The sequence below is a fragment of the Galleria mellonella genome, unplaced genomic scaffold (assembly GCF_026898425.1).
Source record: "Galleria mellonella isolate WM207_F2 unplaced genomic scaffold, CSIRO_AGI_GalMel_v1 utg38, whole genome shotgun sequence".
Taxonomy (NCBI): domain Eukaryota; kingdom Metazoa; phylum Arthropoda; class Insecta; order Lepidoptera; family Pyralidae; genus Galleria; species Galleria mellonella.
The window spans coordinates 9,700,119-9,717,730 of NW_026442090.1; the positions used below are offsets into that span (position 1 = coordinate 9,700,119).

Genomic DNA, 17,612 nt, shown 5'->3' on the forward strand with positions numbered 1-17,612 from the left:
CGAATTATTAGAAATATTTTTTATTATATCGAATCGGCTTATTTGGACATATTTCAAATTCGTAATCGTACTAAAAAATTTATTGCCATGTAAACTTTTAACAATCTATTTAACAAAATAAATATAAACAAATATAAGTAAAAGTTTATATAAAAATATCTAAAGATCAAATCGTATATTTTCAAATATAGTTTTTTTTTTTAATATTTAAGTTTTAAGATTAGGGAATAGTTTTTGATTGTTGCGCACTACTAGATTATTTTTAATTTCAAATTTAATAAAAAAACCATTCAATATAATTGAATTTATTATTTTCCGCTTTATTGTGAAACAAAAACTTAAATACTAATATTACGAATTAAGTTTATAACAAAAAACTTTCATTATTATTGCTGTTATGTGTGCCTACTTCAGAAACCTATGTTTAAAGCAATACAGGAAAAATGTGGTTTTACTATATTTTATCCTCCCGTGGCAATAGACTGTTTTGTATCATATTATCAAAGTAATAACATCTACTTTTAAAGACCTTAATAAGTGTAACTTACACTGTGTAAGTAACTATTTAATACCATGATCATTATTTGAAAAATGTAGGACAAACAAATTCCTTAGGCATCAATAAATTTTTATTAATACTCATATTAAAACTATAAAAAGTGAGTCAATGTCCTCTGAAACTAACTTTGAAATGACTTCATAATAGTCGTAAAAATCTATTAAAAGGTTATCCAAATATTTGTTTAAATTACTGTAACCGAACAACTATTAAATTAGTAACAGCTCAAAATGCTAATATTAATAACATATTTCTAACTAAATGGATATGTATAAGCAATTACTTTACTTCAAAATAAATTGAACTTCATTGTTTTAAGAAAACGGATCAATAAAAGTAAATAAAAGCAGAGAGAACAAATAATGACGTATTATAATTTTTTCGTGTCCAATGGTGCATGGAATTAGGCTTCGGTTTCCCACTCCCACAGTGAGCGTTCAGGCGGGAATACAGAGATTGCGTGCCGAGATGCGCACGCGACGCTCCCATCAGCCGCCCTTGACTCTCACAGACTGCAGTGTTTACAGTACAACGACACGTGAACGGCTGCGCTTTTAGGTGATATTTTTTGTACGTAAAAATTTTAATATTACGTTTAATTGACTGAACCTATAATTCTGAAAGAACTAAAAATGTCAAAACGAGTTCTGCACATTGGATTTTTTATTTACACGTATTTTGAAAATTAAATTTGCTTGAATGCGTTTGTTAACAAACGAAAATTTTCATTGGATGTCTTTGTTCAATATTCAATTAATAAACTTTATTATCATCATCTTACATTTCCATATAATTTGAGAACAGTGTAATATTTTTGTCTTCCATTCATCTTCATTTGCAGTCATTGCAATTTTCTTTTAAAATAGGTATTCGCTCAATCTCTTTTTAGATTTTTCTCTTACAAACGACATTATTCTCTTCTTTACATACCATATGGTTTTAATATTTAATATAAGTATATTTACCTATCACAATAGTAACGTATATAAAATATATGTATGTATAAATATTCTACTAATATTATATATAGAGTATCTAACTCTTTGTTGTTTCCTCCAAAAGATTACAAAATAAATGTAAAAGTAGCTGTTTAAATGTTTATTCAAAGTACTTTATATATCAACAAATATGTTCAATGAGAGACAAAATTAATAATAACTTCAGTTTTAATAGGTCAAATAGTGTGCGGAAGACCGTGGTAGGGAACGCGATGATAATGTGTGACAACTAATAGCTTTAATTGAACGCGTGGACCAACATCTGCACCAAGTCATTGTACTGATGCTGAATGAAACTCGAAAATTAATATTTTTAGAAATGACACTGTCAATAAAGATTGTGCCGGTTATTAAACCAAACATGTAGATAGTAAAGATAACAAATCGTTAACAGCTATCGTCGCTTTTGTATAACCTAATAAACATTAAAAATAACGAGCAACGTTAGTTTATCGCACTATCATAATGTTTCGGTTCGAATACTAAGAAAGTCAACATAGACACGTGATTCAATTATTTTATTCGACCATTTGCATTTTCTGAATTTTCTTTGTTCAAAAATCAATTAAAATCAATTGCGATCAATACTAATCCTACTATTTATTAAAAGCGAAAGTGAATTTATTTGTCACCTCTTAACTCCTTAACTCAACTGTCATGAAATTTGAGAAGGAAATGAGTGATGAGAGATGATTGACAATAACAGATAAATGGAAAACCATGACGCAACAAGCGTTTAATTTACAACACAATTAAAGTTGTTTTTCGTTATTATTTTTTTTACTTTTATATTACAAATTATTAAACTGTTGTATCTTGTAGTGTTTGTGTAATAAAAGGCAACATTTTGAATGTTACGTATAACATACGCAACATAAACAAGATTTCACTTTCACAGGTTTGGCAAACAAATCGGCAATTATTTTATCAGTTCGTTTGAAGCACTATTATATGTATAGTATTTTACAAAGCGTATTAAACAATTTAAAGACTCTATAACTTGAGAAAATACATAAAATTTGAAATATTACCATGTATTTTAAATGGTAATTTTCACGACAATCATAATCTACCGTGTAACAGTAGAAACTTTTGTCGATGCTGTATCTAAAACGCAATTATTTCGGTTACGTACATACATAACAATTAGTTTACATTAGTGATGAGTGAATAATAACCAAACGGAAGAATAATAAAAGAGTAGACACGTCTGTTGGCATGATAAGAGATTATGGTATAAAATATCAATGAAAACAAACATAAAATGTTGCCAAAGTGAAAAAGAAAGTTAATTATAAAAAGAAATTTCATATTTATCTATTGAGCTTTAGTTATGATGTTTGAAATACTTTTAATCCCAAAATCTCACGATTGTATACAAGCTTAAACTTCTACATTATCAAATCACGTTTGGATTTTTTATCATTTAAGATACTTTTCTTTATACTACAAAAGCGGCAAACAAGCCGATCTAATAGTAAATGGTCACTGTATCCTATGCAAACCTATAACACTAGGGGTGTCACGAGCGAATATTGCTCATTCCACGGCCTGAGCGTTCGCGGAAGAAAAATCCTCTGAAACCACACTGTATGCGACCTAGAATCTATCCAGCGCATGTGAGCATAATTTTGAACAATTCTTAAGAACATAATCCATTGTACAAGTCGTAGAACATACAAAGGGAAACAAAGTCTCGTGGTAAGCGTTCGATACCGCCTGTAAGCTTGGGATCGTCAACAATTCTCATAGTAGTCAATTTTTTTTTCGATATATATAAAGTACGCTATTCTATGTACGTACTTATTGTAGCCAAATTCTCGCCACAGTTCCATTACCCAACAATGAAGGGCATATGCAATAAGTATATGAAAAATATAGAATAATTAAATGACAGTAGAATTTATGGCATAATTCGATAAAAGGTTAAAGGTAACATTCCATTTCAATATATACAATATATTGCGATTTTTGCCTGAGGCGACATTTGAATGACGATCACATATAATTGATAATTTTGACAATCATGCCATTCATAATGTTTACTGCAAAGTACACTTACGCACTTTATACACATTACACACACACATACACAGATAAACAAAAAAATTTTAGATAAATAGTTACTTGCAATGTACAACATAATTATATTGGATACATAGATACTTAATATCGCGTAACATACATAAAAAAATACATGGGAATTGAGAACCTCTTACTTTTTGAAGGCACATAAAAATAACTTCACGTGACAGCCAAGTCGTGAATATTACTTGCCTTCTCTATCATATCATAATAGCACCAATCATGTTCTTAATATCTAAAAGAAGTACGTACAATACTAGCTAACCGCTCATTATGTTTTAACGACATAACATTACCAATGTACCGTTGCATTTGGAAGACTCATCGATAACGCTTGTAAACCTGTAATAAACACATGTCAAATAAAAAGTGAAAGGCTTTCTTAACTATAATGACGAGAATTTGCCAGATAAATTTCCTGACAGTTTTTTATAGTATTTTTTATTATAATAGTCATATATCATTGACCAAATGCCGTATAATGTCTTATAGCTTTTTTTCATTTACAGGTACAGTTATGAATGTTGTACATAGAAAAGCATAAAGCTACAATGGCTCATACAATATTGTAGCGGGTCGGTTCGTTAACCTGACTGCTGGATAGAAACACTGTGCGACATATGAGAGCGCGCAGACGTCGCCAGAGCAACTTACCACAAGTTGGCTGGCGCACAGGACGTGGGAGAACAGGCTTGGTGACAAGGCCATATCTTTAAACGATAAGAGAGTATGTACTGGCAGACGCAATTACTTTAAAGATTATTAAAACCGGAGCTATTTCTACAGCCATTAGGGTTGAGTATGAAAAACAAGTGACTATGCGAACAGTTGAAGCCTCAGCAGAGCATTTAACACAACATTTAAGCACTTAAAATGATAATACAATTGATTTTCAACTAATATTTCAATCAACAATATTAATTTAGATTTTAATAGACGATTGTAAAAATCGCGCCTTCCTCATACTAGTATGTATAATCTAAGGTTGTAATATTTTCCTGTACATCACCGTAGTGATGTCTATTCAAATAAATAAACATTTATATTCTTATACATTTTTGAGGTCTCCAGATAATGGGCTCAACAAATATTTATCTTGATTACAAGAAATAAAACTACTTTAAATTTGGGACGGAAGAAGACGTTTATACTTTTTTGAAAATATTCAGATAAGATGACGGCAATTTTAATGATAATGAATGCATACTATTGAATATTAATGTGGAATGACTGTGAGAACCGTGTGGTATCTATTTAAATTAAATCTTATATTAAATTGAATAAACACTGCAATATGTAAGCTTCGTTTAATGATTAGATGTAAAAAGAATGGCAAACATATGATACATCAGAATTCGGATACTGAAATACAATACATATTGCAATTTGTATTTATAATAACATGAAACCAATATTATGACTGTATCAGAAATAAATAATTACAAGACAAATACTCATAATACAAACTCGTAAACATGACTAGTTTTTATATTATAAAACAAGAGATTTCCACGATAACTTCATTTAATAATTATATCACGTATGTAAGTAACTCGTAGCCTTGAGATATGTGGCATAAATTAACGGAAACGTTTGAAAAATTTTCAACTGTGTCAGTTTGTCACGTCGTAGTCGGTTAACGACGGTTGATGGGCGGTGCCGAGTGAGCGATGGAATGCGCACACGCAATGTTCGGACATCAGTCCACCATCTGTATGCAAAACACGACGCAAGTGGTTACCAAACCAACATATGTACGGCTCCCGATACCTTGGCTAATTATTATATTAATAGATATTCAACATATTCATATCGTTTATGTAAATATGTGTCATTTTTGGTAAGACATCATAATATCAACATATTGTATAACATGGTATAATAAAACGAGAATTGCATTTCTATACGCACTAAACATGTTTTCTTATTTTCTTGTGAACTTTATTGGTTTCACTTATATAATGCCTTAATACTATTTAAGGTTAATTTTGCAAATATGGGAGTAGGTATAGTATTTTCTTGCTGCATGCTGCCTTACTTTATCAAAACATTTAATATTAATAAAGTATTATTTATAACCTCTACTTATCGGGGGGAAAGGAATTGTTAGTAATGGGGTCTAACTGACCCATTGCCAGCAAAACATCCTATCAGGTCGACCTCCACGTGGTTCCCTCTGGAAACCATCGTAGTTTATTCTAGTGGAATTCATCAGGGTGGACTAACTAACCTGCTTTCATCGTCACCTATCATCCCTCATTGGTGACCCAGTGAATACCGTTAGCGCTGGCGGGGTTACCATTCCATCATCACCCATTAAAAAAAAACTCTACTTATATATTTCCTTTTAATCAAATAACCATTTGGTTGCTGCTCTGGAAAGCTTTTTTTCTCTTACCCTTATTTCTGAGTATCACATACGTGCTTAATATAGATTTCAATTTTAGGCCATCCTACTTTCTAGTAATTGAGTAAAATATTATGTTATCTATGTCGTAGTCATTAGAAAATAGAACAGCATGCCACATTGATATGACGAATTCGGCATTCACGACAGGTATGTCGTTGAACTTCGCCGGAATGGCAGTGTTGATGCATAATTGTGGCGTGCCGTCGGGTCGGTCGTCGCCGTCGTCAATACTCGGTAATTGCTACATGTCACACGCGATAATCAAACCAAACATTAGTTTAATCGCTGTATGGATACCACACTTACAATCCATACTTTTCGGATTGAACTTTGTTTAGTTAGTGTTGCCATTTGACCCGCTGAGAGCTGTCAGGTTGTGTAGATCTAAAAACGGTACATGTAATATGCTCTGTCATCTGTATCTTATTGGTAGTCTAAACTGTTTTTGTATACAACAAAACAATATATTTGTCCTAGAAACGATCGTAACATATATGGTATATTATTTGTCTATAAAATATGTATTAAATTACCTTCAACTTCCTAAAGTACATGCCATTTGAACAACTTGACAAGTATGTATTTTTTCAAAGTTCAAACATGAGGCATGAAAATTGTTGATGATCTCACAAGCGGGTTTCACAAATTTAATGGGATGACTTTGTTTTTCCGCCTGTTAGTATAACGTATAAGGTTATGTTACGCATTTTAAAGAATTATTTTGGCATTATTTTAACGCATTCCATTTCTACGATTCCATTCCCGCTACCAAGAAAGAATACACAATCACACCAATGTAGTAAACACTATGCCGACATCCTTACTAACCGAAATGCTCCAAATAAAAAAAAAACAACGTTTTTCAAAAAAAGTACAACTTAAAAAGATTCTTCAAAAAGTCAGGTATGCACACGTGACCTCATCCGTGTATTGCACGCTAAGGTAACTAGCCAACCAGTAACAAAAGCATAAAACCCACCAAAATTGTTTAAAATGATGTTGTACTTTTAATGAATTTACGTATATTACTTACAGTTATAGAATATTAGTTTTAACAATTAGTATATTAGACTAAAATAATAACCTATCTATCAAAATAATATAAAAGTTAACTGCAAAGATTGCTCGGCGATAAAAGGCCGCCTTTTCACTTCTCATTAAAATTAACTGTATTTACTATTTTATAAATAGTATAATAAAGTGTAAAAATAAAAAAAAATATTACCTCAACAAAGTACAAGTCAAGCACAGGCGGCGGCTTGTAAATATATTACAAGCAGGTATCGTAAATGACCTTGCATTCTAGGTATCACAACGTCTCACATGAATGCCAATGTCAACTGCACGCCACATCACAAAATGTCTCAGGTAACATTGTTTTATTAGGTTTCACAGGCTTTGATTGCAATACTTAGTTTCAAGTAAAATAACAATCTTTTTACTATTAACGCCTTATGCCATAGGCAGATATTAAATAGGTGATTATTACTGAATTACTTGAAATTAGGCACCTGAATAGCTATACTTTAAAATTTTATTTTGACCTGAGGATAAAAGTATCCTCAAGTCCATCATATCGGTTTGGTCAAACCTTCAAAACAAGGCATTGACTAACCCAATGGATACCTTAGTTGAATCGGGGGAAGGTATTGTTAGTAGTATAGACTAACAATCCCATTGTTAGCAATATATCTTGACAAGTCGAACTTCACGTGTTTCCCCTTGGAAACCATCGTGTTGAATCCCAGGTGTATACATCACAACGAGTTAATTGACCTGCCTTTACACACTCACTTGTCATCCGGCATTGGTGCCCCGCAAGTGTATACCATTAGCGCAGGCGGGGTTGCTATTTCATTATCATCCTTTAAAAAAAAAACATTCATTGAACCCTAAGAAAGAGGATAGGCTATTTGTTTAAAACAATCACAATGTGAATAAAATAGAGGGAACAGTATAGAGTGCTTGTAATTCATAAACTTCAAAGAAGAATTCGAGCACAGTTAATCAATCTTGAGTACAATTTACAACTTGAGAATCTAATGTTAAACATTTGAATGATAGTCAGTTACAATACTTTAAACCAGAGAAATAAGTTATCTTTTGTGACCTTTCACACGAGCTCACGGTCGCACAGTTCATTCGATCGTTTCCACCGTCTCGGTCTCTCGATACATCGACATTGATTGTAGTCATACCGGAACAGTCGGCGACGAAAGCAATCACTCTAATTTACTCTTGGATGAGTCACGGCAGAGGAACGCCCCGGCCTTTAGCTGATTAGCACTCATTACTCATCGTTACAAAGTTAATCAGAAAACAATACCCACCAACTGCTGGTCGACTTGATAATATTACGCGATTCTGATACGATCAATAACAAGTATTGCGTCGTACCGCATACGTCTTTCTACGAAGCCACGATTACAAAACTGTTTTATGCGTTTTATTTACATTCAATTATAAGATACAGGTAGGTATAGACAAAATAAACAGAATTGTTTCTTACTTCAATACATGTTAAGTTTTTTAAAGTTTTTTTTTTTTTTTTAATGGAGGTTCTCAATTCGGTTGTATTTTTTTGTTATTTTTGTTACCTCATATCTCCGTCAGGTGGAAATCGTAACTCAGTCAGGTGGAAATCGAATTAGAAAATTATTTTTTAACTTAAAGGATACTTGCAAATTTATCCCATAGAAATTTAATCAAAATTGATTCAGTAGTTTAGTTTTAAAACAAAATAACTGGTTCTGTCACAACTGAAGTCGGTTTTTTATTTTGTGGAACACTATTATAAAATTATTTTGTTTTAAGAAGTAAACTCATTTAAATCTGTATCGATAAAATATAGCAGAAAGGAAAATTTTATAATTGTATTTAACTAGCTGCTTCGTGATTCGTTTGCTGATAGCCTGCATCTCCTTTCTATCGAAAAATCCTTTCTAAATGCACGTTTACATTATAACAAGGGAAATGCAAAATAGACACAGCAAATTGGACTATACATTGATCTATCAATCCAGCAATAAGCATGCTCAAACTAAAAGGGAAAAATTGGGTAACATTATTATTTGAACAAGTTTAAAAAAAATTCAATTATTCATAGCCGTGAACTCATCAAAAACCACTGAAACTTGTAGTACCAAAACACTACAAGCACATTGATTTGTTCTTTCAAATAGAAGATATGTTGCACTATCCAACATCACAACCACATCATATTAGTTATTTTGAACAAATAGATATGGTAAAGGACAACCAAACCTAAAATCTCTTTTCCTTTTTATCTTATATAACTTTAAGATTTCCAAAATTTATACTAAATATATAAATAATATACTAAAATAAATAAATTATAACATAACCTTGACACTTATTTATATGCTAGCGAATGGGAATTCTATAGGCAAAGGCTCGAGGAAAATGATAATCTATATTAAATACATAAAAATTTACAATAATTTTAGACAAATAACTCGTTATATATCTTAAATAAACGTCTTTCGTTTGTCTTTTCGTTCAATGTCATAAAAAAGCATAAAAATCAATAATATGCTACGACTTCCTTTCAGGACGGCAGACGTTTGATTTCGATTCTATATCGAGTTGTGCTTGCCACGAGACCGAATTCTATATCGGGTCGGGGTGAGTCACGTGCGATGACGTCATGGGGTGCCGGGCGCCGGGGCGCGTACCCTTGCGCGTCACCCGATGACTCAACGTCTCGCCGCCCACAAGACAGGATAAAATAAATAATTCCACAATGCACTTGTATAAATTAAACGAAATCAACAACTATTATATAACTGCAATAGGTACCTTGCAGTCACTAATAGGGAGTCGAACATATGATATGAACAGGTGGTGTTACTACATTATATACTTTCATTTAATTGCACATTAATACATAAATACATAATTAATTACAAACAAGTAAGTAAATATGCTCATAATTGCAATTCTAATTCAGATAGCCAGTGCTACATAATGGCAAAACCTCCATTATTAGATGTAAATGTCTCGCACATAGAAGAAGAAAAATAATCATAATAAATTCATAAAAAAAAAAATAGCAATTGTAACTAAACATATATTTTTTATTTGCAGTAACATGTAAAATAATCGAATCGTCAGCATCACCGCCGTATAATCAATTCTGTATTAGGTAATTTAATTAGTTGTGAATTAATCGATTATTTACAATGTCAATTCGCTACTATACAGCACTCAATTAATTCACTTTCTTTTTAGTAGACATACTTTCGACATATCAATTCATGGCACGCCTCATAATACGTAACATTCCGCTTTCGTCCTAACTTACAAATTAATGTGATTAGGCATCGTACTACCTACTATCATCGTACTAATTCAAGTATCTATCTATATATATATATATATATATATATATATATATATATACTTGAATTGACTGAAACATTCCCTAATTTTCATTTGATATTTATATAGCATAAATTACACTTTTCATTTGGTTTCCTAAAACGATAGAACATAACATGTACACACATTTTAATTCCTGACTTTAGAGGATACGTGTCTAACAAAACAAACAGAACAGCATTAGGAATATCTCAAATGACACAGCCATGCACAAAATTAGCTGAATTGACATCTTTCGTATTGTAAGCGATATCTACGTGTTAGAATATAATACAAGTAATTTATAACAAATTCACGAAGCACGTACTCACAAGTTTTTACTGCATAAGTTTTGGTGCTTTCATTACAAACCCTTTGTTCTGGGCACGTTTATACAATAACAATTGAGATTACGTTACCGTAACATAAATCGTGTGACAATCAGCCGCCACTAATTGTTTACAAACATACGCTAATGTTATGTTGATATGAAATTACACGTTACAATTTACTATGAGATGATAATGCTTATCTAGTTCATTAATACGGGTACTCGCAAATACAGACACATTGGCTAAAGGGAGCCAGTGTGGCGCATGCCTTTATTTTCAATAATTTTGGATAGTCCAAATATTTAAGCATGAAAATTATCAATAAAAAAATTAAAATTAACGAACATATGAAACAGAAAAATTAAAATTAACGTGCACAACATAGTAAATGAGGGGGGGGGGGGGGAATTGGGGACTTCTAATACAATATAAATGCTTTAATGTTAAAAGAAGCTCATTACTTAACTCCTATTAATTCTTCGTTTTGCAGTGTTATAGAAAACTGAAAAAATTCTAATAATTTTTATTGGCCTTAATATTATTAAATAAATATAAATGAAATATATTAATATATAAAACAGCACAGAATACGAGTATATGCATGCTTGTAATTATGCACACTGTTTCGTAAAGGTAATATGACGTCGATGGGTAAAAGTCGTGGAAAGCTACTTACTCTCGCTCACGTAGAAAGTACATTACATATTTAACACATATCACAGTACGATAATATATTATTGACGACAAATCATGTTTACGTAATCCTTACTAATATAAATGCGAAAGTAAATCTATCTGTCAGCCTGTAAAGTTACATAGTACATTTGCACAGCTGGTATATGTCTTTTCAGAATATATTGAGGCGCATGAAGGTAAGTAAGGCGCTTAGACCCATAGTGATACAAACATCCATTAGGAAAGGAGACTTTAGAAATCCCATGGGAGTAGAGAAATCGGGTTATTGATAAACATTTTTGATGAGTTTAATTTTTTATTGCACGTTTTTGTAGCTCGTTGGTCACATTTAGATTGTGAAAGGTGCTTACAACAAGATCAACAAGGTGCAACACCATGTGCTGAAACTGTGTCATAGTAGCGGTCTGTTACATAAGTAGTGATCGAAACATTGCACAATCAACGCTTCGGGCACTTTACTGACGTAGTTTCATTAGGTACTAGTTTACGGGTTCCATTAACAGTAGCTTCATTCAGTTGATCTCTCTGCACCCATTCTTTGCTATCAATGTATGCAATAGGTAGAGTAGCATTGTTAATTTTAAAATGATTCTTCAAAATTTACGTTAAATATTCATTGTGATATATGAAATTCATTATATTTGATCGAATTGAGTATTAAATTTTGCTACTGTCATATTAGCTACTGCATTAGGTGAGCCATATAGTTTGTTTGCTATCTCAATGGTATAAGAAATTATAAAACTTAGCAATCGACTTCAAAAAGTAGGAAGTTCTTAATGCAGTTCTATTATTGTCTATGTATTTATGTTTGTTACCTCATAACTCCGTCAGTTGTAAATCGATTTAAAAAAATCTTTCTTATCTGATAAAAAACGATACTTACAGATTGGTCCTATATAAATTTTATCAAAATTGGTTAGTACTTTAGTGCAATTTAAAATCACTATTTTGTTACAATTGAAGGTTTTTTTTTTATTGGAACATGATAACTTATATTACTTTATATAGTAATGCTACTACAACTTTTAATACTGCCAGTAAACCTAGAATAGACATGATTTTTATCTTAGAATTGTTAAACTAGAAACTAGATTTTAAAAACAACCCATAGTAGATACTGCCATAAAGAAATTATCCTGTCTCGGTCAGATTACATGCGACAGAAAAAAGATGGCAATACGTGCATCTACATCGAGCACTGCATTGCTATATTAAGTAGGTACTTATGTTATGTTGTTGTGAATTAAAAGTAGCATGAAATTATACGGTGTACGGTTACCTACTTACTGGTTTTATGATAGTTCAGATTTCGCTCGTTAATGCAGCGGTTTCTTGAAACTCACCTCATTACCTATTTGGTACAATTTCCAGCATTGCTTCTAAGACTAGTTAGTAGTTAATTTGTACCTACTTTTGTCTTCATATATAAAAATGTTTTTATCTGAATTTAAGAATTATAGATGGCAATTAACTTTAATTGTGTTTATTTTAATAACGAAGACTTTCATGATAATAATAATGAGTTTAACTTTCAAAAGCAATTCCCGTCTGCAAAGTTTTTAATGCCAGCAACGAGCCTACCAGGCGAACAATGCAATGCCTCAGAGCAATTTCAATATACATATGTAGACATATACATATATCTTATATACTTCCATCGTAGCAGGACAGAAACTTTTGCTACTGTAACACTCAACAAAACAGCAAACATTCTCTTTGTTTTTTTTTTTATATAAAGTAATGTACATTAAGTATCAATGATATTCTCTATATTATACGCGTAATAATACATATATAAGTATCTCCAATTCACCAGGCACAGCTTAGATATTATTACCAAGTAATCATTGAGTAAAGATCTTACAGATGAACAAAACTAACGATACAAGAACTACTACGCATATATGTATGTAGCAAAAAAGGTGCAGTTTTAATTACAGTAAAATGTTTTACAATATCTTTGTCAGGCTTAGATATAACTTAGTGAGATCATTTTTTATTACCATATTTATAAATCTACCATAATATACAATATGATCATGTATGTACACATACATATTAATAGTGTTATAAATCCCTTAGAAGGCAATAGTCGCGCCGTCGAGGGCTGTTGAGGGGCGACCACGGCCGTATATAATTTAAGAATCTTAGATAGAGGCCTTAGAAAGAACCTTATCATATGCAGTCTATCAGTATGACATTTATTTCCTATTCTATAATTATGTTGGCATGAATTCACAGCTCTCTTAGTGAAATATTAAAATAGTGTAGCAATTAATATATAAATTAAGCTGGGGTATTCCCAATGTTTGATATTCAATATACTTACTGGGTTTTACCCGCAGCGTCTTGGTATTTATTTATATTTTTTCCTACATTTTGATTGAAATATATGTTCACACTTCTGATCTCTAACTGTTCCGAAAAAAACACGTCAAATTATTAAAATCTTGACGGGAAAGAAAGACAGGCTAAAAAAGTAACTGTCAAAATTATATTATCAGTTAAGATATGAACAACAGTATTGCCTATAGCACACTCTAATTTATCATCACAAACCACTAGTAACAAAGCATTAAGGATTTATGGGCCACAAGTCTCTCCCCAAGAAATTATTAGCCCATCATTATCGTTTTTTTTTTTTTTCTGTAGAAAATATTAAAAAAAAATTTAAACCATTCCGCAAAATGAAGAAAGAATAAAGAGAAACTGCAAGCACGTCGCACTCGAGCATCCCGTCAGTGCAGGAAATATGCACTTTTAATGCTGGAATTATTTATTTTTATCGTGCCAGGGTTGGCGGACATTGACTTCATGATAGCAAATAACAGGTTCCATTGCAACTGAGATTAAATGTTAATGTATTAAATAGAAAGAATAAAAATGTAATTTGATGAGATATTGTTAAGATAGAAATTGGCAGCTAACTTCTGCAGAACATGAGGTCGTGTAAAAAGTTCTACTACACCTCTGCACTTTACACAAGATGCTGTTCCTGTGTTTAGAATCTTCTCGCCTAATAATTACAAGATAAAATCCACTATTGTATATACTGGTAGCAAAAATTTTATATTTCTATGGACAAATGATAAATGACGTAAGTGTAAATATTTCACGAGTACAAAACCATGAACATGCACCTACAAGTATAAACCTTTAAGCCAAAGGAGCTTTACCTTTCTTTTTTAATCTTATCTACATCCATATTAAATTCTATGTATACATAATTAATAATTACATCATGGAAAATATGGTGTCATTTACAAAATAAGCAATATGCGATTCCATGATGTCAAAAACCGAAGTTGAAGAGCAGACTATAATATTGTGTTATATATGTGGGAAGGCTGACGAAGACAAGTAACCACGGGCGTATTGTGTTGGCCTGCATACTACAAAAACTTTTTATCATTCTATTGCTCATTGTTATTACACAAAGGGCTAGTTTCCTGCTATTAAACTTAATATTAAATATATTGAAGCATGTTGTACGAAGACAGAACACAATCTCTACTCGAAACAAGAATGTTTAGTGACCAAAAATATAATAAATGTTAATTCGTTAAATAGAGTTCTTAAAAGTCTGCATTCGACAATTTCCTCTAATCACAATGGGGAGCACGCCCTTGCAAGGGATTTGTGATTGGATTAGTGTCTCAAAGATATATTGCTTGGGCTGAAGGGTAGTATAAATAACCAGCAAGGAATAGGGAGACGAATAAATTCAACCTTTAAAGTGGTTATAGATAGGGTTATATCCCTAAAAAGAGAAACCGGAATTCTTATAAGATCTGTCAAGTATCTGTCACAGACATGTGCCTGATTCTTAAATAATTTCAATATATTACTAAGTAAAAATCATAAACGTAACATAACAATGTGCAATTTGTTGCACATTATGTCAGAAAATAAATATATAAAAGAATATATTGACTGTGCAATACAAACGTGTGTTGATTTTATTTCTAGTATGAGACGAAGTATGTCCATAGGTTCCATTTCTTATCTTTACTTTTAACAACATTATATTGCCGTTGACAGACGACGACGTTAACAATCACGCGCGGTCGTCAACAGCATGTAACACATCAGTAGTTCTTAGAATAATATCACAATAGAGACGCAGAATGTGGTTCAGACACGAGCACGAGCCATGAGCTATTGTTGAGACACACGCATTTCCGCTTTCTCGTGGAAAAATGCAAGCGATATAGTTACTGATGGAAAGCACGTAACTTCGAGCATACGTACACGTAGATTTTTAAAATCAAAAGTACCATGTAAAACAATTTAAATTTTACTTCAGACTAATTATTTATTTATTATTATTAACTTGAAATATAAAATACATGGTGTTACATATAAAAATCACAAGTACATGTTTCACCATACATTGTCATCTAAATGTTGGGATTCTTAGTACTAATTTTATTCATATTATTTTATGATATTATTTCAGTATGTCAGTGTTAATTTAATAATTTAACTACACAAATAAATATAATAATAATGACTAACACTATAGATACTGAGTTAGATAAAGAAATTATTACGATTTGTTTCGTTGGTATAAAAAAATTGTAAAAGTGAACAATTTTCTCTAAAGAAAAAGAAGCGAAATATAAAAATAATATTTCACACAAATCGAGCTAAAATATGACAGATTTACAAGTATTTTATCATAAATGTATGGTGTTAATATAATATTTTTAATTATTCTAGATAAGCTATTGATTCCAAATGTAATATTAAAATAAATAAATAAATAAAGAAAATATTATATATACTCATAATAAAGTTTTGAATGTTGCAATGAAACTACAATAACTTACACCAAAATAATATATATAATAAAAATCAAACACGCAATTAAAATAAATAGAGCTACTGAAGCACTTGGCAGTATAGGAGAGCCCGACAGACCGACGCCAGTCGCACGCGATTCAAAGAACTCGCTGTTCTTGACTCTCAATATGAACAGAGCAATTACTAAGTACTTATATGACCAGCAGCGTCAGCGGTCGATCAACCACGACCTCAAGACGCCGACCAAGCATTGGACATTTCAGTTTTACAAGACTAACATTGATTCATAAGAATACATTGACGTCAAGCAATCACAACTAGAACTGCAAAAATTGTATGACAAACAAATCAATTGACCTATTTGACTTATGTCTCGATGACAAAATTCTGAAAGTTCACTCCGTCATTTATGGTCAACATATTGTAAATTATGTGTAATCCAGTGTAGGCGCACACCAACGGCAAGGCATACAACGAAAATTTTATGAGATAACATAGAAAACCATAACATTTTTTAATGTTGCAACAAAAGAATTGTAGTCACGAATGTTGCGACAAGTATTATTGAAATTTTAACATAAACATGCTATATTGTAAAATTTTATTTTCCTCTACTTAAAAATCCGTTGTCGTGTATTGTTTTCAGATTATTGTGTTTCGTAGTATTAAGAAACAGACTGACACTGTGACCTTCATGCTGACGGCCATGCTCTGTATAGCTTTCTTAGCCTTCAAACATCGATCACTAACTGTTACCTTCAAAACAAAATACAGCAACGCACGCATTGCTTGTCTCACGCACGAGTCATGGCAAATATAGAGAAAGATGATGGTCACCTACTCAAGTGAGTCACTCAGTTTACGTGTATTTTTAGTATGTGAAATAATTATTAAAAAATAGCAAAGGTAAGTAAGTGTTAAGATGAGGAGGAGGTTGAATCTAAAGTTATCTGTTCTCCGTGTACAGGTAAACAGTAGGTTAATCGCCCCGCCTGATTATATTCATAGATCGAAAAATATATGTTAATATTGAGAACAGCAGATGCCCGTAATTTTCCAGGCGAGCGAGCTCGGGACCGGTCGAGGGGTCGGTCGACCAGCCGCCGGTGACCGTAGCAGGTGCATCGACATATCAGCCATCTATAAATTCTATAACGTCGTCTATATTTCTTTGAATTAATACTAGGACAATATATTTCAAATTTGTCTCAATTACATTTTATCATTTATATTACTGTAAAAATATAAAACATAGCTTAAGGTCAATTACAATTATTATAAAATAACGAAATCTTATAAAACAATGTTAATTAAATGATTTACAACGTATCTTACCTATAAAC

General features: G+C 31.8%; 1 protein-coding gene and 1 long non-coding RNA gene across 6 annotated transcripts in view; one reads left to right on the plus strand and one right to left on the minus strand.

The window, feature by feature from the left end:
- Positions 1–17,612, minus strand: part of LOC113523094 (formin-binding protein 1-like) — a 55,271-nt gene that overhangs the window by 19,446 nt on the left and 18,213 nt on the right. The window lies entirely within an intron of this gene.
- LOC128201246 (uncharacterized) lies at positions 767–5,557 on the plus strand. 2 transcript variants are annotated; one of them, XR_008253130.1, is made up of 2 exons: positions 767–1,129; positions 4,152–5,557. It is a non-coding gene; the product is annotated as an uncharacterized LOC128201246 (long non-coding RNA). The 2 variants fall into 2 exon arrangements; XR_008253131.1 differs by having other exon boundaries at positions 767–1,117.